Source organism: Hyla sarda, unplaced genomic scaffold (genome assembly GCF_029499605.1).
Source record: "Hyla sarda isolate aHylSar1 unplaced genomic scaffold, aHylSar1.hap1 scaffold_723, whole genome shotgun sequence".
Taxonomy (NCBI): domain Eukaryota; kingdom Metazoa; phylum Chordata; class Amphibia; order Anura; family Hylidae; genus Hyla; species Hyla sarda.
Genome location: NW_026610744.1, coordinates 159,100 through 178,553, shown reverse-complemented (window position 1 = coordinate 178,553; position 19,454 = coordinate 159,100). Strand labels below are relative to the sequence as shown.

The 19,454-nt window shown below is 45.7% G+C and overlaps 8 non-coding genes and 1 pseudogene across 8 annotated transcripts; all 9 read left to right on the top strand.

Annotated features, from left to right (window-relative positions):
- Positions 1–413: 413 nt before the first annotated feature.
- Positions 414–604, top strand: LOC130344655 (U2 spliceosomal RNA). Its single transcript, XR_008883540.1, has one exon. It is a non-coding gene; the product is annotated as a U2 spliceosomal RNA (small nuclear RNA).
- A 2,106-nt stretch (positions 605–2,710) lies between these two features.
- Positions 2,711–2,901, top strand: LOC130344654 (U2 spliceosomal RNA). The gene has a single exon (XR_008883539.1). It is a non-coding gene; the product is annotated as a U2 spliceosomal RNA (small nuclear RNA).
- Positions 2,902–4,996: 2,095 nt separating this feature from the next.
- Positions 4,997–5,187, top strand: LOC130344653 (U2 spliceosomal RNA). The gene has a single exon (XR_008883538.1). It is a non-coding gene; the product is annotated as a U2 spliceosomal RNA (small nuclear RNA).
- A 2,087-nt stretch (positions 5,188–7,274) lies between these two features.
- Positions 7,275–7,465, top strand: LOC130344652 (U2 spliceosomal RNA). The gene has a single exon (XR_008883537.1). It is a non-coding gene; the product is annotated as a U2 spliceosomal RNA (small nuclear RNA).
- Positions 7,466–9,555: 2,090 nt separating this feature from the next.
- On the top strand, positions 9,556–9,746 carry LOC130344650 (U2 spliceosomal RNA). The gene has a single exon (XR_008883536.1). It is a non-coding gene; the product is annotated as a U2 spliceosomal RNA (small nuclear RNA).
- A 2,093-nt stretch (positions 9,747–11,839) lies between these two features.
- Positions 11,840–11,950, top strand: LOC130344610 (U2 spliceosomal RNA; annotated as a pseudogene).
- A 1,448-nt stretch (positions 11,951–13,398) lies between these two features.
- LOC130344592 (U2 spliceosomal RNA) lies at positions 13,399–13,589 on the top strand. The gene has a single exon (XR_008883491.1). It is a non-coding gene; the product is annotated as a U2 spliceosomal RNA (small nuclear RNA).
- Positions 13,590–15,676: 2,087 nt separating this feature from the next.
- LOC130344649 (U2 spliceosomal RNA) lies at positions 15,677–15,867 on the top strand. The gene has a single exon (XR_008883535.1). It is a non-coding gene; the product is annotated as a U2 spliceosomal RNA (small nuclear RNA).
- Positions 15,868–17,948: 2,081 nt separating this feature from the next.
- On the top strand, positions 17,949–18,139 carry LOC130344648 (U2 spliceosomal RNA). Its single transcript, XR_008883534.1, has one exon. It is a non-coding gene; the product is annotated as a U2 spliceosomal RNA (small nuclear RNA).
- The last annotated feature ends 1,315 nt before the right edge of the window (positions 18,140–19,454 follow it).

Below are 19,454 nucleotides of genomic sequence, written 5' to 3'. Positions count from 1 at the left end.
CCAATGGGGTGCAGGCATGTCCTCTATGCTTACAGCTTCCCGTGGGTGTTGGTTTGATACCGTTTGGGGACAGCCAAGGAGGCATCTGCAGGCAACAAAGGTAGGTGTGTGCTTGTGTGTGTGTTTCCTATGCAGATCCTAAGCCCAGTGTCACATGCAAGTAGGAGGAGTAAGAAGGGTTCCTGGCAAATCCGGGTTATGGATTGCATTTAAAAAGGCCCCGTGGGAGTGCAATGGGCCCCTGTCTTGCTGCTTAGCAATAATGGTATGGGTTTAGGTTCTGCTGTGTGTACTGGTGGTTGACTGCCCCCCAGCCCAGAGTGTGCATGGAAAATTGTCTGGCAGCCTCCCTGACAGCAAGCAGTGATAGTGCCCATGAAGAGCACCTTGTTGGGCCCGCCCCTTTCACGGTTATCGCTTCTCGGCCTTTTGGCTAAGATCAAGTGTAGTATCTGTTCTTATCAGTTTAATATCTGATACGTCCCCTATCTGGGGACCATATATTAAATGGATTTTTGAGAACGGGGGCCGATTTCGAAGCTTGCTTCCGTCGCCCTATGCATTGACCCGATATGGCAGTATCTTCGGGTACAGTGCACCACCCCCTTACAGGGTTAAAAAGAAAGATTCCTACTTTCATTGCTACCTGCTTGCTGGCTAGCCAGCTAGCCAGCCCTGTGGGCCTTGCTGCTGCTGCAGCCAAAAAACAAAAGGTGGTGCTGCTGCTGCTTCTGCTGCTTCTGCTTCTGCTTGTGTCTGGCCGCTGTTGGAGCGTCCAGGCACAGGACTTCTGCTGCTGCTGACTAAATGGCCTCCTTAATTGGATCATTTGAGTAGCCAGCACACCTGTGCAGGTAGGGCATGACATGATAGGCAGCTGCCTTGATAGCGGGTGGGTGCTGAATGTTCCTAATTGACAAAATAAGATTAATGCTTATGAAGAAATATAAAATCTCATCCCTTCCCCAATATCGCGCCACACCCCTACCCCTTAATTCCCTGGTTGAACTTGATGGACATATGTCTTTTTTCGACCGTACTAACTATGTAACTATGTAACATAACATGGGGGGGGGGGGGGGGGGGTCTCCTGGCTGTTCACACAGGTGTGTCATTGCTGTACATTGACCATGCATTGCTTCTGTGGTATTGCAAAGGCAAAGACAAATGCTTCCAGCCATCCATTGCACTAATGGATTGGTCATCAGCTGGCTGTCTATGTCCCGCATCAATATAGACCAAAGTACAGAGGGTTAGGCTATGCTATTGTGCACCTACCTGATGCATCAGAAGGTGCAAGGCCCTTGCTAAATTCTGTGCACAGACTTTGAGATCTATACTTTAGACTGTATCTAAACCTGCTCCAACATGGACTGACATTCTGGCCTACTTTCAGCCGATGCGACTTGTCTGTCGCTGAACAGTCGCTTTTTATGTATTCAGCACCTATGTATAATGTTGTAAAAATGCTCTAGAAGCTAAAGTCGCAGAAATGTCACACATATTTGGCCTGCAACTTTCTGTGCGACAAATTCAGACAGGAAAAATCAGTATAAATCCTTAGAAAATTATCCCCCAGTGTCTCCATCTGCTGGCGGTATTGAATAAGCATTGCTGCACTGATGGGGTATGCATTAGACGAAAAAAAAGAAGAAAAAGAAGAATAATACGCCCAGAAAAGAGGCGAAAAGGAGAAAAACGTAAAAAAACGTGAAAAAAAAGTAAGAGGAAGAGAAGGGAAAAAAAGGTGGAAATGGGTTTAAAAGTGATTTCGGCGGAGAAATATATATATATATATATATATATATATATATATATATATATATATATATATATACGCGCACACACACACATATATATAAACGTATTCTCCGTTGAGATATTGCAGCCGCTGCTGTGTCCAGGCCCAGGAGCCTTAGCACTGTGCTGTGATGTCACTCAATACCACTGACATCACTAGGTGTAAACAACATCTCTCCTTTGCTGTGTATGTGACTATGGAGCTGTTTGGTGATGTCGTCTATTATGGCCTTCATAGAAGCAACAGGAGATTGTTGCATCCATCTAGAACCCTCAGAACTACAGTGCTATGATGTCACTCACTTCCACAGGCCTTGCAGAGTGTAAACAACAACAACCCAGCTTTGTTGTGTATGTAACCATAGGGATTTGTGATGTCACCTAGAACCTTCACAGCAGCGACAGCTTTATGAGGAGCATCAGCACTGCTCTGCCTGAGCAGAACCATCACCGCCATAGGTTGTCAAATAACCCGGATTTAACCCACACAGGTAAGTCCAATGGGGTGCAGGCATGTCCTCTATGCTTACAGCTTCCCGTGGGTGTTGGTTTGATACCGTTTGGGGACAGCCAAGGAGGCATCTGCAGGCAACAAAGGTAGGTGTGTGCTTGTGTGTGTGTTTCCTATGCAGATCCTAAGCCCAGTGTCACATGCAAGTAGGAGGAGTAAGAAGGGTTCCTGGCAAATCCGGGTTATGGATTGCATTTAAAAAGGCCCCGTGGGAGTGCAATGGGCCCCTGTCTTGCTGCTTAGCAATAATGGTATGGGTTTAGGTTCTGCTGTGTGTACTGGTGGTTGACTGCCCCCCAGCCCAGAGTGTGCATGGAAAATTGTCTGGCAGCCTCCCTGACAGCAAGCAGTGATAGTGCCCATGAAGGGCACCTTGTTGGGCCCGCCCCTTTCACGGTTATCGCTTCTCGGCCTTTTGGCTAAGATCAAGTGTAGTATCTGTTCTTATCAGTTTAATATCTGATACGTCCCCTATCTGGGGACCATATATTAAATGGATTTTTGAGAACGGGGGCCGATTTCGAAGCTTGCTTCCGTCGCCCTATGCATTGACCCGATATGGCAGTATCTTCGGGTACAGTGCACCACCCCCTTACAGGGTTAAAAAGAAAGATTCCTACTTTCATTGCTACCTGCTTGCTGGCTAGCCAGCTAGCCAGCCCTGTGGGCCTTGCTGCTGCTGCAGCCAAAAAACAAAAGGTGGTGCTGCTGCTGCTTCTGCTGCTTCTGCTTCTGCTTGTGTCTGGCCGCTGTTGGAGCGTCCAGGCACAGGACTTCTGCTGCTGCTGACTAAATGGCCTCCTTAATTGGATCATTTGAGTAGCCAGCACACCTGTGCAGGTAGGGCATGACATGATAGGCAGCTGCCTTGATAGCGGGTGGGTGCTGAATGTTCCTAATTGACAAAATAAGATTAATGCTTATGAAGAAATATAAAATCTCATCCCTTCCCCAATATCGCGCCACACCCCTACCCCTTAATTCCCTGGTTGAACTTGATGGACATATGTCTTTTTTCGACCGTACTAACTATGTAACTATGTAACATAACATGGGGGGGGGGGGGGGGTCTCCTGGCTGTTCACACAGGTGTGTCATTGCTGTACATTGACCATGCATTGCTTCTGTGGTATTGCAAAGGCAAAGACAAATGCTTCCAGCCATCCATTGCACTAATGGATTGGTCATCAGCTGGCTGTCTATGTCCCGCATCAATATAGACCAAAGTACAGAGGGTTAGGCTATGCTATTGTGCACCTACCTGATGCATCAGAAGGTGCAAGGCCCTTGCTAAATTCTGTGCACAGACTTTGAGATCTATACTTTAGACTGTATCTAAACCTGCTCCAACATGGACTGACATTCTGGCCTACTTTCAGCCGATGCGACTTGTCTGTCGCTGAACAGTCGCTTTTTATGTATTCAGCACCTATGTATAATGTTGTAAAAATGCTCTAGAAGCTAAAGTCGCAGAAATGTCACACATATTTGGCCTGCAACTTTCTGTGCGACAAATTCAGACAGGAAAAATCAGTATAAATCCTTAGAAAATTATCCCCCAGTGTCTCCATCTGCTGGCGGTATTGAATAAGCATTGCTGCACTGATGGGGTATGCATTAGACGAAAAAAAAGAAGAAAAAGAAGAATAATACGCCCAGAAAAGAGGCGAAAAGGAGAAAAACGTAAAAAAACGTGAAAAAAAAGTAAGAGGAAGAGAAGGGAAAAAAAGGTGGAAATGGGTTTAAAAGTGATTTCGGCGGAGAAATATATATATATATATATATATATATATATATATATATATATATATACGCGCACACACACACATATATATAAACGTATTCTCCGTTGAGATATTGCAGCCGCTGCTGTGTCCAGGCCCAGGAGCCTTAGCACTGTGCTGTGATGTCACTCAATACCACTGACATCACTAGGTGTAAACAACATCTCTCCTTTGCTGTGTATGTGACTATGGAGCTGTTTGGTGATGTCGTCTATTATGGCCTTCATAGAAGCAACAGGAGATTGTTGCATCCATCTAGAACCCTCAGAACTACAGTGCTATGATGTCACTCACTTCCACAGGCCTTGCAGAGTGTAAACAACAACAACCCAGCTTTGTTGTGTATGTAACCATAGGGATTTGTGATGTCACCTAGAACCTTCACAGCAGCGACAGCTTTATGAGGAGCATCAGCACTGCTCTGCCTGAGCAGAACCATCACCGCCATAGGTTGTCAAATAACCCGGATTTAACCCACACAGGTAAGTCCAATGGGGTGCAGGCATGTCCTCTATGCTTACAGCTTCCCGTGGGTGTTGGTTTGATACCGTTTGGGGACAGCCAAGGAGGCATCTGCAGGCAACAAAGGTAGGTGTGTGCTTGTGTGTGTGTTTCCTATGCAGATCCTAAGCCCAGTGTCACATGCAAGTAGGAGGAGTAAGAAGGGTTCCTGGCAAATCCGGGTTATGGATTGCATTTAAAAAGGCCCCGTGGGAGTGCAATGGGCCCCTGTCTTGCTGCTTAGCAATAATGGTATGGGTTTAGGTTCTGCTGTGTGTACTGGTGGTTGACTGCCCCCCAGCCCAGAGTGTGCATGGAAAATTGTCTGGCAGCCTCCCTGACAGCAAGCAGTGATAGTGCCCATGAAGGGCACCTTGTTGGGCCCGCCCCTTTCACGGTTATCGCTTCTCGGCCTTTTGGCTAAGATCAAGTGTAGTATCTGTTCTTATCAGTTTAATATCTGATACGTCCCCTATCTGGGGACCATATATTAAATGGATTTTTGAGAACGGGGGCCGATTTCGAAGCTTGCTTCCGTCGCCCTATGCATTGACCCGATATGGCAGTATCTTCGGGTACAGTGCACCACCCCCTTACAGGGTTAAAAAGAAAGATTCCTACTTTCATTGCTACCTGCTTGCTGGCTAGCCAGCTAGCCAGCCCTGTGGGCCTTGCTGCTGCTGCAGCCAAAAAACAAAAGGTGGTGCTGCTGCTGCTTCTGCTGCTTCTGCTTCTGCTTGTGTCTGGCCGCTGTTGGAGCGTCCAGGCACAGGACTTCTGCTGCTGCTGACTAAATGGCCTCCTTAATTGGATCATTTGAGTAGCCAGCACACCTGTGCAGGTAGGGCATGACATGATAGGCAGCTGCCTTGATAGCGGGTGGGTGCTGAATGTTCCTAATTGACAAAATAAGATTAATGCTTATGAAGAAATATAAAATCTCATCCCTTCCCCAATATCGCGCCACACCCCTACCCCTTAATTCCCTGGTTGAACTTGATGGACATATGTCTTTTTTCGACCGTACTAACTATGTAACTATGTAACATAACATGGGGGGGGGGGGTCTCCTGGCTGTTCACACAGGTGTGTCATTGCTGTACATTGACCATGCATTGCTTCTGTGGTATTGCAAAGGCAAAGACAAATGCTTCCAGCCATCCATTGCACTAATGGATTGGTCATCAGCTGGCTGTCTATGTCCCGCATCAATATAGACCAAAGTACAGAGGGTTAGGCTATGCTATTGTGCACCTACCTGATGCATCAGAAGGTGCGAGGCCCTTGCTAAATTCTGTGCACAGACTTTGAGATCTATACTTTAGACTGTATCTAAACCTGCTCCAACATGGACTGACATTCTGGCCTACTTTCAGCCGATGCGACTTGTCTGTCGCTGAACAGTCGCTTTTTATGTATTCAGCACCTATGTATAATGTTGTAAAAATGCTCTAGAAGCTAAAGTCGCAGAAATGTCACACATATTTGGCCTGCAACTTTCTGTGCGACAAATTCAGACAGGAAAAATCAGTATAAATCCTTAGAAAATTATCCCCCAGTGTCTCCATCTGCTGGCGGTATTGAATAAGCATTGCTGCACTGATGGGGTATGCATTAGACGAAAAAAAAGAAGAAAAAGAAGAATAATACGCCCAGAAAAGAGGCGAAAAGGAGAAAAACGTAAAAAAACGTGAAAAAAAGGTAAGAGGAAGAGAAGGGAAAAAAAGGTGGAAATGGGTTTAAAAGTGATTTCGGCGGAGAAATATATATATATATATATATATATATATATATATATATATATACGCGCACACACACACATATATATAAACGTATTCTCCGTTGAGATATTGCAGCCGCTGCTGTGTCCAGGCCCAGGAGCCTTAGCACTGTGCTGTGATGTCACTCAATACCACTGACATCACTAGGTGTAAACAACATCTCTCCTTTGCTGTGTATGTGACTATGGAGCTGTTTGGTGATGTCGTCTATTATGGCCTTCATAGAAGCAACAGGAGATTGTTGCATCCATCTAGAACCCTCAGAACTACAGTGCTATGATGTCACTCACTTCCACAGGCCTTGCAGAGTGTAAACAACAACAACCCAGCTTTGTTGTGTATGTAACCATAGGGATTTGTGATGTCACCTAGAACCTTCACAGCAGCGACAGCTTTATGAGGAGCATCAGCACTGCTCTGCCTGAGCAGAACCATCACCGCCATAGGTTGTCAAATAACCCGGATTTAACCCACACAGGTAAGTCCAATGGGGTGCAGGCATGTCCTCTATGCTTACAGCTTCCCGTGGGTGTTGGTTTGATACCGTTTGGGGACAGCCAAGGAGGCATCTGCAGGCAACAAAGGTAGGTGTGTGCTTGTGTGTGTGTTTCCTATGCAGATCCTAAGCCCAGTGTCACATGCAAGTAGGAGGAGTAAGAAGGGTTCCTGGCAAATCCGGGTTATGGATTGCATTTAAAAAGGCCCCGTGGGAGTGCAATGGGCCCCTGTCTTGCTGCTTAGCAATAATGGTATGGGTTTAGGTTCTGCTGTGTGTACTGGTGGTTGACTGCCCCCCAGCCCAGAGTGTGCATGGAAAATTGTCTGGCAGCCTCCCTGACAGCAAGCAGTGATAGTGCCCATGAAGGGCACCTTGTTGGGCCCGCCCCTTTCACGGTTATCGCTTCTCGGCCTTTTGGCTAAGATCAAGTGTAGTATCTGTTCTTATCAGTTTAATATCTGATACGTCCCCTATCTGGGGACCATATATTAAATGGATTTTTGAGAACGGGGGCCGATTTCGAAGCTTGCTTCCGTCGCCCTATGCATTGACCCGATATGGCAGTATCTTCGGGTACAGTGCACCACCCCCTTACAGGGTTAAAAAGAAAGATTCCTACTTTCATTGCTACCTGCTTGCTGGCTAGTCAGCTAGCCAGCCCTGTGGGCCTTGCTGCTGCTGCAGCCAAAAAACAAAAGGTGGTGCTGCTGCTGCTTCTGCTGCTTCTGCTTCTGCTTGTGTCTGGCCGCTGTTGGAGCGTCCAGGCACAGGACTTCTGCTGCTGCTGACTAAATGGCCTCCTTAATTGGATCATTTGAGTAGCCAGCACACCTGTGCAGGTAGGGCATGACATGATAGGCAGCTGCCTTGATAGCGGGTGGGTGCTGAATGTTCCTAATTGACAAAATAAGATTAATGCTTATGAAGAAATATAAAATCTCATCCCTTCCCCAATATCGCGCCACACCCCTACCCCTTAATTCCCTGGTTGAACTTGATGGACATATGTCTTTTTTCGACCGTACTAACTATGTAACTATGTAACATAACATGGGGGGGGGGGGGGGGGGGTCTCCTGGCTGTTCACACAGGTGTGTCATTGCTGTACATTGACCATGCATTGCTTCTGTGGTATTGCAAAGGCAAAGACAAATGCTTCCAGCCATCCATTGCACTAATGGATTGGTCATCAGCTGGCTGTCTATGTCCCGCATCAATATAGACCAAAGTACAGAGGGTTAGGCTATGCTATTGTGCACCTACCTGATGCATCAGAAGGTGCGAGGCCCTTGCTAAATTCTGTGCACAGACTTTGAGATCTATACTTTAGACTGTATCTAAACCTGCTCCAACATGGACTGACATTCTGGCCTACTTTCAGCCGATGCGACTTGTCTGTCGCTGAACAGTCGCTTTTTATGTATTCAGCACCTATGTATAATGTTGTAAAAATGCTCTAGAAGCTAAAGTCGCAGAAATGTCACACATATTTGGCCTGCAACTTTCTGTGCGACAAATTCAGACAGGAAAAATCAGTATAAATCCTTAGAAAATTATCCCCCAGTGTCTCCATCTGCTGGCGGTATTGAATAAGCATTGCTGCACTGATGGGGTATGCATTAGACGAAAAAAAAGAAGAAAAAGAAGAATAATACGCCCAGAAAAGAGGCGAAAAGGAGAAAAACGTAAAAAAACGTGAAAAAAAAGTAAGAGGAAGAGAAGGGAAAAAAAGGTGGAAATGGGTTTAAAAGTGATTTCGGCGGAGAAATATATATATATATATATATATATATATATATATATATACGCGCACACACACACATATATATAAACGTATTCTCCGTTGAGATATTGCAGCCGCTGCTGTGTCCAGGCCCAGGAGCCTTAGCACTGTGCTGTGATGTCACTCAATACCACTGACATCACTAGGTGTAAACAACATCTCTCCTTTGCTGTGTATGTGACTATGGAGCTGTTTGGTGATGTCGTCTATTATGGCCTTCATAGAAGCAACAGGAGATTGTTGCATCCATCTAGAACCCTCAGAACTACAGTGCTATGATGTCACTCACTTCCACAGGCCTTGCAGAGTGTAAACAACAACAACCCAGCTTTGTTGTGTATGTAACCATAGGGATTTGTGATGTCACCTAGAACCTTCACAGCAGCGACAGCTTTATGAGGAGCATCAGCACTGCTCTGCCTGAGCAGAACCATCACCGTCATAGGTTGTCAAATAACCCGGATTTAACCCACACAGGTAAGTCCAATGGGGTGCAGGCATGTCCTCTATGCTTACAGCTTCCCGTGGGTGTTGGTTTGATACCGTTTGGGGACAGCCAAGGAGGCATCTGCAGGCAACAAAGGTAGGTGTGTGCTTGTGTGTGTGTTTCCTATGCAGATCCTAAGCCCAGTGTCACATGCAAGTAGGAGGAGTAAGAAGGGTTCCTGGCAAATCCGGGTTATGGATTGCATTTAAAAAGGCCCCGTGGGAGTGCAATGGGCCCCTGTCTTGCTGCTTAGCAATAATGGTATGGGTTTAGGTTCTGCTGTGTGTACTGGTGGTTGACTGCCCCCCAGCCCAGAGTGTGCATGGAAAATTGTCTGGCAGCCTCCCTGACAGCAAGCAGTGATAGTGCCCATGAAGGGCACCTTGTTGGGCCCGCCCCTTTCACGGTTATCGCTTCTCGGCCTTTTGGCTAAGATCAAGTGTAGTATCTGTTCTTATCAGTTTAATATCTGATACGTCCCCTATCTGGGGACCATATATTAAATGGATTTTTGAGAACGGGGGCCGATTTCGAAGCTTGCTTCCGTCGCCCTATGCATTGACCCGATATGGCAGTATCTTCGGGTACAGTGCACCACCCCCTTACAGGGTTAAAAAGAAAGATTCCTACTTTCATTGCTACCTGCTTGCTGGCTAGCCAGCTAGCCAGCCCTGTGGGCCTTGCTGCTGCTGCAGCCAAAAAACAAAAGGTGGTGCTGCTGCTGCTTCTGCTGCTTCTGCTTCTGCTTGTGTCTGGCCGCTGTTGGAGCGTCCAGGCACAGGACTTCTGCTGCTGCTGACTAAATGGCCTCCTTAATTGGATCATTTGAGTAGCCAGCACACCTGTGCAGGTAGGGCATGACATGATAGGCAGCTGCCTTGATAGCGGGTGGGTGCTGAATGTTCCTAATTGACAAAATAAGATTAATGCTTATGAAGAAATATAAAATCTCATCCCTTCCCCAATATCGCGCCACACCCCTACCCCTTAATTCCCTGGTTGAACTTGATGGACATATGTCTTTTTTCGACCGTACTAACTATGTAACTATGTAACATAACATGGGGGGGGGGGGGGGGGGTCTCCTGGCTGTTCACACAGGTGTGTCATTGCTGTACATTGACCATGCATTGCTTCTGTGGTATTGCAAAGGCAAAGACAAATGCTTCCAGCCATCCATTGCACTAATGGATTGGTCATCAGCTGGCTGTCTATGTCCCGCATCAATATAGACCAAAGTACAGAGGGTTAGGCTATGCTATTGTGCACCTACCTGATGCATCAGAAGGTGCGAGGCCCTTGCTAAATTCTGTGCACAGACTTTGAGATCTATACTTTAGACTGTATCTAAACCTGCTCCAACATGGACTGACATTCTGGCCTACTTTCAGCCGATGCGACTTGTCTGTCGCTGAACAGTCGCTTTTTATGTATTCAGCACCTATGTATAATGTTGTAAAAATGCTCTAGAAGCTAAAGTCGCAGAAATGTCACACATATTTGGCCTGCAACTTTCTGTGCGACAAATTCAGACAGGAAAAATCAGTATAAATCCTTAGAAAATTATCCCCCAGTGTCTCCATCTGCTGGCGGTATTGAATAAGCATTGCTGCACTGATGGGGTATGCATTAGACGAAAAAAAAGAAGAAAAAGAAGAATAATACGCCCAGAAAAGAGGCGAAAAGGAGAAAAACGTAAAAAAACGTGAAAAAAAAGTAAGAGGAAGAGAAGGGAAAAAAAGGTGGAAATGGGTTTAAAAGTGATTTCGGCGGAGAAATATATATATATATATATATATATATATATATATATATATATACGCGCACACACACACATATATATAAACGTATTCTCCGTTGAGATATTGCAGCCGCTGCTGTGTCCAGGCCCAGGAGCCTTAGCACTGTGCTGTGATGTCATTCAATACCACTGACATCACTAGGTGTAAACAACATCTCTCCTTTGCTGTGTATGTGACTATGGAGCTGTTTGGTGATGTCGTCTATTATGGCCTTCATAGAAGCAACAGGAGATTGTTGCATCCATCTAGAACCCTCAGAACTACAGTGCCATGATGTCACTCACTTCCACAGGCCTTGCAGAGTGTAAACAACAACAACCCAGCTTTGTTGTGTATGTAACCATAGGGATTTGTGATGTCACCTAGAACCTTCACAGCAGCGACAGCTTTATGAGGAGCATCAGCACTGCTCTGCCTGAGCAGAACCATCACCGCCATAGGTTGTCAAATAACCCGGATTTAACCCACACAGGTAAGTCCAATGGGGTGCAGGCATGTCCTCTATGCTTACAGCTTCCCGTGGGTGTTGGTTTGATACCGTTTGGGGACAGCCAAGGAGGCATCTGCAGGCAACAAAGGTAGGTGTGTGCTTGTGTGTGTGTTTCCTATGCAGATCCTAAGCCCAGTGTCACATGCAAGTAGGAGGAGTAAGAAGGGTTCCTGGCAAATCCGGGTTATGGATTGCATTTAAAAAGGCCCCGTGGGAGTGCAATGGGCCCCTGTCTTGCTGCTTAGCAATAATGGTATGGGTTTAGGTTCTGCTGTGTGTACTGGTGGTTGACTGCCCCCCAGCCCAGAGTGTGCATGGAAAATTGTCTGGCAGCCTCCCTGACAGCAAGCAGTGATAGTGCCCATGAAGGGGACCTTGTTGGGCCCGCCCCTTTCACGGTTATCGCTTCTCGGCCTTTTGGCTAAGATCAAGTGTAGTATTTGCTTGCTTGATCTGGCTGGAAGGTGCCCGGGGTACCCGCTCCTTTTCCCTGGGGGATCGTTCCATCTTTTGGTGGGACTAAACCCCCTTGCTGACATCAGGGTAGCGGCTTAGTCCCCGGGCAACGAGGAGCGATCACCACCTACCTGCTTGCAGTAGGGGAGGTGTTTTGTTCTGCGATGGAGGAGGCTGGCAAGACAGAAGATCCTGCTGTAGGTGTACCTAGCTACGCCAGACTACGAAATGGAGTTCGTGTTACTCTTTTGGACCCTGAGAAGAAGGAGAGAGGCTTATTTTTCGTAGTGGAAGAGATTTTGTTCAAGCTCTTTGAGCTGAAGAAGGAACAGATATTATCCATGCTGGAATTTCCAAGAAGTGGTATCTATGACGTGGTTCTGGTTTCGGAGGAGGACTGTGGTACGTTCTGCAATAAAGCATTGCTGTGGAAGTCGCACCCTGTGTTGGGAGGGGTAGAGATTACTCCCCATTTTCCGACGCAGGAAAGACTTCTAACTGTAAGGATGTACAGTCCGTATATCCCAGAAGAGGAGATTGTTTTGTTCCTTTCCAGATTCTGTGAGGAGGTGAAGCCAAAAGGCAAGATATATAATCAATTCGGTCTTTGGACAACGAAGTGGAAATTTCAAGTAAAGTTTCAGAAAGGACCTGATGGAAGGCTAAGGTATCCGCCTGGTCGTTTTAAGATTGGTACAGTTAATGGGGACCTGTTCTTTTCTGGCATGGACGACTTTTGTCGAAAGTGTAAGAAGTACGGGCATAGGAAAGATTTCTGCGACATCTTGTGGTGCTATAAATGTCAAGGAGAAGGCCATGAACCAGAAGCATGTAAAGAAAAGAAAAAATGTCACCTATGTGGTGATGAGGGGCATCTGGTAGGCACGTGTCCTAAGAGGAAGAAGAAGAAGAAGAAGGAGGGTATGAAAAGAAATAGAGAGGAGGAAATTGAGGTGAGTGAAGAACCGGAAGGGGAAGAAGCTCCAACTAGAAAAGTGGTGGAGGAGAAGAAAAGGAAAGAAAATGAAGAAGATGAATTTATACCGGTAAGGTATGGAGGCTCTCTTGATGTTGTTTTCGAGAGTGTGACAAATAAAGAGAAAAAGGCCTTTGACAAGGATTTGGGTAGTCTAAAAGAAAGATTGGGATACAAAATCAATGAAGCAAGGGATAAAGTTTATCGTTTGTTTCACGCAGATGTGGATAGATTTGTGGAAACATACAAAGTTCCGGCGTGGCTGGCGGTTCCAGCTAAAAGTGAGATGCAGAGAGGTGCAATAACTTGTGGTTTCCTAGAGTTCTTGATGGTTTTTGCATGGAGAAGAGGAATGACCTTTTGGTAATTCTCTTTGGTGAAATATTGCATGGTTAGTTTTGGTTAAATATTTTTTTATGTTTTAAATATGGTTTCTTTTATTGTTAAAAAAGATAAAGAAATAAAGAAAAACGGGTTTTCCTGATGATGAACAAAAAAATCAAGCTCAAATAAGAACTTAGAGCTCTGATGGAGTTCTGAGGGTTAACTTAAAAAAAAAAAAAAAATCTGTTCTTATCAGTTTAATATCTGATACGTCCCCTATCTGGGGACCATATATTAAATGGATTTTTGAGAACGGGGGCCGATTTCGAAGCTTGCTTCCGTCGCCCTATGCATTGACCCGATATGGCAGTATCTTCGGGTACAGTGCACCACCCCCTTACAGGGTTAAAAAGAAAGATTCCTACTTTCATTGCTACCTGCTTGCTGGCTAGCCAGCTAGCCAGCCCTGTGGGCCTTGCTGCTGCTGCAGCCAAAAAACAAAAGGTGGTGCTGCTGCTGCTGCTTCTGCTTCTGCTTGTGTCTGGCCGCTGTTGGAGCGTCCAGGCACAGGACTTCTGCTGCTGCTGACTAAATGGCCTCCTTAATTGGATCATTTGAGTAGCCAGCACACCTGTGCAGGTAGGGCATGACATGATAGGCAGCTGCCTTGATAGCGGGTGGGTGCTGAATGTTCCTAATTGACAAAATAAGATTAATGCTTATGAAGAAATATAAAATCTCATCCCTTCCCCAATATCGCGCCACACCCCTACCCCTTAATTCCCTGGTTGAACTTGATGGACATATGTCTTTTTTCGACCGTACTAACTATGTAACTATGTAACATAACATGGGGGGGGGGTCTCCTGGCTGTTCACACAGGTGTGTCATTGCTGTACATTGACCATGCATTGCTTCTGTGGTATTGCAAAGGCAAAGACAAATGCTTCCAGCCATCCATTGCACTAATGGATTGGTCATCAGCTGGCTGTCTATGTCCCGCATCAATATAGACCAAAGTACAGAGGGTTAGGCTATGCTATTGTGCACCTACCTGATGCATCAGAAGGTGCGAGGCCCTTGCTAAATTCTGTGCACAGACTTTGAGATCTATGCTTTAGACTGTATCTAAACCTGCTCCAACATGGACTGACATTCTGGCCTACTTTCAGCCGATGCGACTTGTCTGTCGCTGAACAGTCGCTTTTTATGTATTCAGCACCTATGTATAATGTTGTAAAAAGGCTCTAGAAGCTAAAGTCGCAGAAATGTCACACATATTTGGCCTGCAACTTTCTGTGCGACAAATTCAGACAGGAAAAATCAGTATAAATCCTTAGAAAATTATCCCCCAGTGTCTCCATCTGCTGGCGGTATTGAATAAGCATTGCTGCACTGATGGGGTATGCATTAGACGAAAAAAAAGAAGAAAAAGAAGAATAATACGCCCAGAAAAGAGGCGAAAAGGAGAAAAACGTAAAAAAACGTGAAAAAAAAGTAAGAGGAAGAGAAGGGAAAAAAAGGTGGAAATGGGTTTAAAAGTGATTTCGGCGGAGAAATATATATATATATATATATATATATATATATATATATATATATATATATACGCGCACACACACACATATATATAAACGTATTCTCCGTTGAGATATTGCAGCCGCTGCTGTGTCCAGGCCCAGGAGCCTTAGCACTGTGCTGTGATGTCACTCAATACCACTGACATCACTAGGTGTAAACAACATCTCTCCTTTGCTGTGTATGTGACTATGGAGCTGTTTGGTGATGTCGTCTATTACGGCCTTCATAGAAGCAACAGGAGATTGTTGCATCCATCTAGAACCCTCAGAACTACAGTGCTATGATGTCACTCACTTCCACAGGCCTTGCAGAGTGTAAACAACAACAACCCAGCTTTGTTGTGTATGTAACCATAGGGATTTGTGATGTCACCTAGAACCTTCACAGCAGCGACAGCTTTATGAGGAGCATCAGCACTGCTCTGCCTGAGCAGAACCATCACCGCCATAGGTTGTCAAATAACCCGGATTTAACCCACACAGGTAAGTCCAATGGGGTGCAGGCATGTCCTCTATGCTTACAGCTTCCCGTGGGTGTTGGTTTGATACCGTTTGGGGACAGCCAAGGAGGCATCTGCAGGCAACAAAGGTAGGTGTGTGCTTGTGTGTGTGTTTCCTATGCAGATCCTAAGCCCAGTGTCACATGCAAGTAGGAGGAGTAAGAAGGGTTCCTGGCAAATCCGGGTTATGGATTGCATTTAAAAAGGCCCCGTGGGAGTGCAATGGGCCCCTGTCTTGCTGCTTAGCAATAATGGTATGGGTTTAGGTTCTGCTGTGTGTACTGGTGGTTGACTGCCCCCCAGCCCAGAGTGTGCATGGAAAATTGTCTGGCAGCCTCCCTGACAGCAAGCAGTGATAGTGCCCATGAAGGGGACCTTGTTGGGCCCGCCCCTTTCACGGTTATCGCTTCTCGGCCTTTTGGCTAAGATCAAGTGTAGTATCTGTTCTTATCAGTTTAATATCTGATACGTCCCCTATCTGGGGACCATATATTAAATGGATTTTTGAGAACGGGGGCCGATTTCGAAGCTTGCTTCCGTCGCCCTATGCATTGACCCGATATGGCAGTATCTTCGGGTACAGTGCACCACCCCCTTACAGGGTTAAAAAGAAAGATTCCTACTTTCATTGCTACCTGCTTGCTGGCTAGCCAGCTAGCCAGCCCTGTGGGCCTTGCTGCTGCTGCAGCCAAAAAACAAAAGGTGGTGCTGCTGCTGCTGCTTCTGCTTCTGCTTGTGTCTGGCCGCTGTTGGAGCGTCCAGGCACAGGACTTCTGCTGCTGCTGACTAAATGGCCTCCTTAATTGGATCATTTGAGTAGCCAGCACACCTGTGCAGGTAGGGCATGACATGATAGGCAGCTGCCTTGATAGCGGGTGGGTGCTGAATGTTCCTAATTGACAAAATAAGATTAATGCTTATGAAGAAATATAAAATCTCATCCCTTCCCCAATATCGCGCCACACCCCTACCCCTTAATTCCCTGGTTGAACTTGATGGACATATGTCTTTTTTCGACCGTACTAACTATGTAACTATGTAACATAACAGGGGGGGGGGGGGTCTACTGGCTGTTCACACAGGTGTGTCATTGCTGTACATTGACCATGCATTGCTTCTGTGGTATTGCAAAGGCAAAGACAAATGCTTCCAGCCATCCATTGCACTAATGGATTGGTCATCAGCTGGCTGTCTATGTCCCGCATCAATATAGACCAAAGTACAGAGGGTTAGGCTATGCTATTGTGCACCTACCTGATGCATCAGAAGGTGCGAGGCCCTTGCTAAATTCTGTGCACAGACTTTGAGATCTATGCTTTAGACTGTATCTAAACCTGCTCCAACATGGACTGACATTCTGGCCTACTTTCAGCCGATGCGACTTGTCTGTCGCTGAACAGTCGCTTTTTATGTATTCAGCACCTATGTATAATGTTGTAAAAAGGCTCTAGAAGCTAAAGTCGCAGAAATGTCACACATATTTGGCCTGCAACTTTCTGTGCGACAAATTCAGACAGGAAAAATCAGTATAAATCCTTAGAAAATTATCCCCCAGTGTCTCCATCTGCTGGCGGTATTGAATAAGCATTGCTGCACTGATGGGGTATGCATTAGACGAAAAAAAAGAAGAAAAAGAAGAATAATACGCCCAGAAAAGAGGCGAAAAGGAGAAAAACGTAAAAAAACGTGAAAAAAAAGTAAGAGGAAGAGAAGGGAAAAAAAGGTGGAAATGGGTTTAAAAGTGATTTCGGCGGAGAAATATATATATATATATATATATATATATATATATATATATATACGCGCACACACACACATATATATAAACGTATTCTCCGTTGAGATATTGCAGCCGCTGCTGTGTCCAGGCCCAGGAGCCTTAGCACTGTGCTGTGATGTCACTCAATACCACTGACATCACTAGGTGTAAACAACATCTCTCCTTTGCTGTGTATGTGACTATGGAGCTGTTTGGTGATGTCGTCTATTACGGCCTTCATAGAAGCAACAGGAGATTGTTGCATCCATCTAGAACCCTCAGAACTACAGTGCTATGATGTCACTCACTTCCACAGGCCTTGCAGAGTGTAAACAACAACAACCCAGCTTTGTTGTGTATGTAACCATAGGGATTTGTGATGTCACCTAGAACCTTCACAGCAGCGACAGCTTTATGAGGAGCATCAGCACTGCTCTGCCTGAGCAGAACCATCACCGCCATAGGTTGTCAAATAACCCGGATTTAACCCACACAGGTAAGTCCAATGGGGTGCAGGCATGTCCTCTATGCTTACAGCTTCCCGTGGGTGTTGGTTTGATACCGTTTGGGGACAGCCAAGGAGGCATCTGCAGGCAACAAAGGTAGGTGTGTGCTTGTGTGTGTGTTTCCTATGCAGATCCTAAGCCCAGTGTCACATGCAAGTAGGAGGAGTAAGAAGGGTTCCTGGCAAATCCGGGTTATGGATTGCATTTAAAAAGGCCCCGTGGGAGTGCAATGGGCCCCTGTCTTGCTGCTTAGCAATAATGGTATGGGTTTAGGTTCTGCTGTGTGTACTGGTGGTTGACTGCCCCCCAGCCCAGAGTGTGCATGGAAAATTGTCTGGCAGCCTCCCTGACAGCAAGCAGTGATAGTGCCCATGAAGGGGACCTTGTTGGGCCCGCCCCTTTCACGGTTATCGCTTCTCGGCCTTTTGGCTAAGATCAAGTGTAGTATCTGTTCTTATCAGTTTAATATCTGATACGTCCCCTATCTGGGGACCATATATTAAATGGATTTTTGAGAACGGGGGCCGATTTCGAAGCTTGCTTCCGTCGCCCTATGCATTGACCCGATATGGCAGTATCTTCGGGTACAGTGCACCACCCCCTTACAGGGTTAAAAAGAAAGATTCCTACTTTCATTGCTACCTGCTTGCTGGCTAGCCAGCTAGCCAGCCCTGTGGGCCTTGCTGCTGCTGCAGCCAAAAAACAAAAGGTGGTGCTGCTGCTGCTGCTTCTGCTTCTGCTTGTGTCTGGCCGCTGTTGGAGCGTCCAGGCACAGGACTTCTGCTGCTGCTGACTAAATGGCCTCCTTAATTGGATCATTTGAGTAGCCAGCACACCTGTGCAGGTAGGGCATGACATTATAGGCAGCTGCCTTGATAGCGGGTGGGTGCTGAATGTTCCTAATTGACAAAATAAGATTAATGCTTATGAAGAAATATAAAATCTCATCCCTTCCCCAATATCGCGCCACACCCCTACCCCTTAATTCCCTGGTTGAACTTGATGGACATATGTCTTTTTTCGACCGTACTAACTATGTAACTATGTAACATAACATGGGGGGGGGGGGTCTCCTGGCTGTTCACACAGGTGTGTCATTGCTGTACATTGACCATGCATTGCTTCTGTGGTATTGCAAAGGCAAAGACAAATGCTTCCAGCCATCCATTGCACTAATGGATTGGTCATCAGCTGGCTGTCTATGTCCCGCATCAATATAGACCAAAGTACAGAGGGTTAGGCTATGCTATTGTGCACCTACCTGATGCATCAGAAGGTGCGAGGCCCTTGCTAAATTCTGTGCACAGACTTTGAGATCTATGCTTTAGACTGTATCTAAACCTGCTCCAACATGGACTGACATTCTGGCCTACTTTCAGCCGATGCGACTTGTCTGTCGCTGAACAGTCGCTTTTTATGTATTCAGCACCTATGTATAATGTTGTAAAAAGGCTCTAGAAGCTAAAGTCGCAGAAATGTCACACATATTTGGCCTGCAACTTTCTGTGCGACAAATTCAGACAGGAAAAATCAGTATAAATCCTTAGAAAATTATCCCCCAGTGTCTCCATCTGCTGGCGGTATTGAATAAGCATTGCTGCACTGATGGGGTATGCATTAGACGAAAAAAAAGAAGAAAAAGAAGAATAATACGCCCAGAAAAGAGGCGAAAAGGAGAAAAACGTAAAAAAACGTGAAAAAAAAGTAAGAGGAAGAGAAGGGAAAAAAAGGTGGAAATGGGTTTAAAAGTGATTTCGGCGGAGAAATATATATATATATATATATATATATATATATATATATATATATATATATATATATACGCGCACACACACATATATATAAACGTATTCTCCGTTGAGATATTGCAGCCGCTGCTGTGTCCAGGCCCAGGAGCCTTAGCACTGTGCTGTGA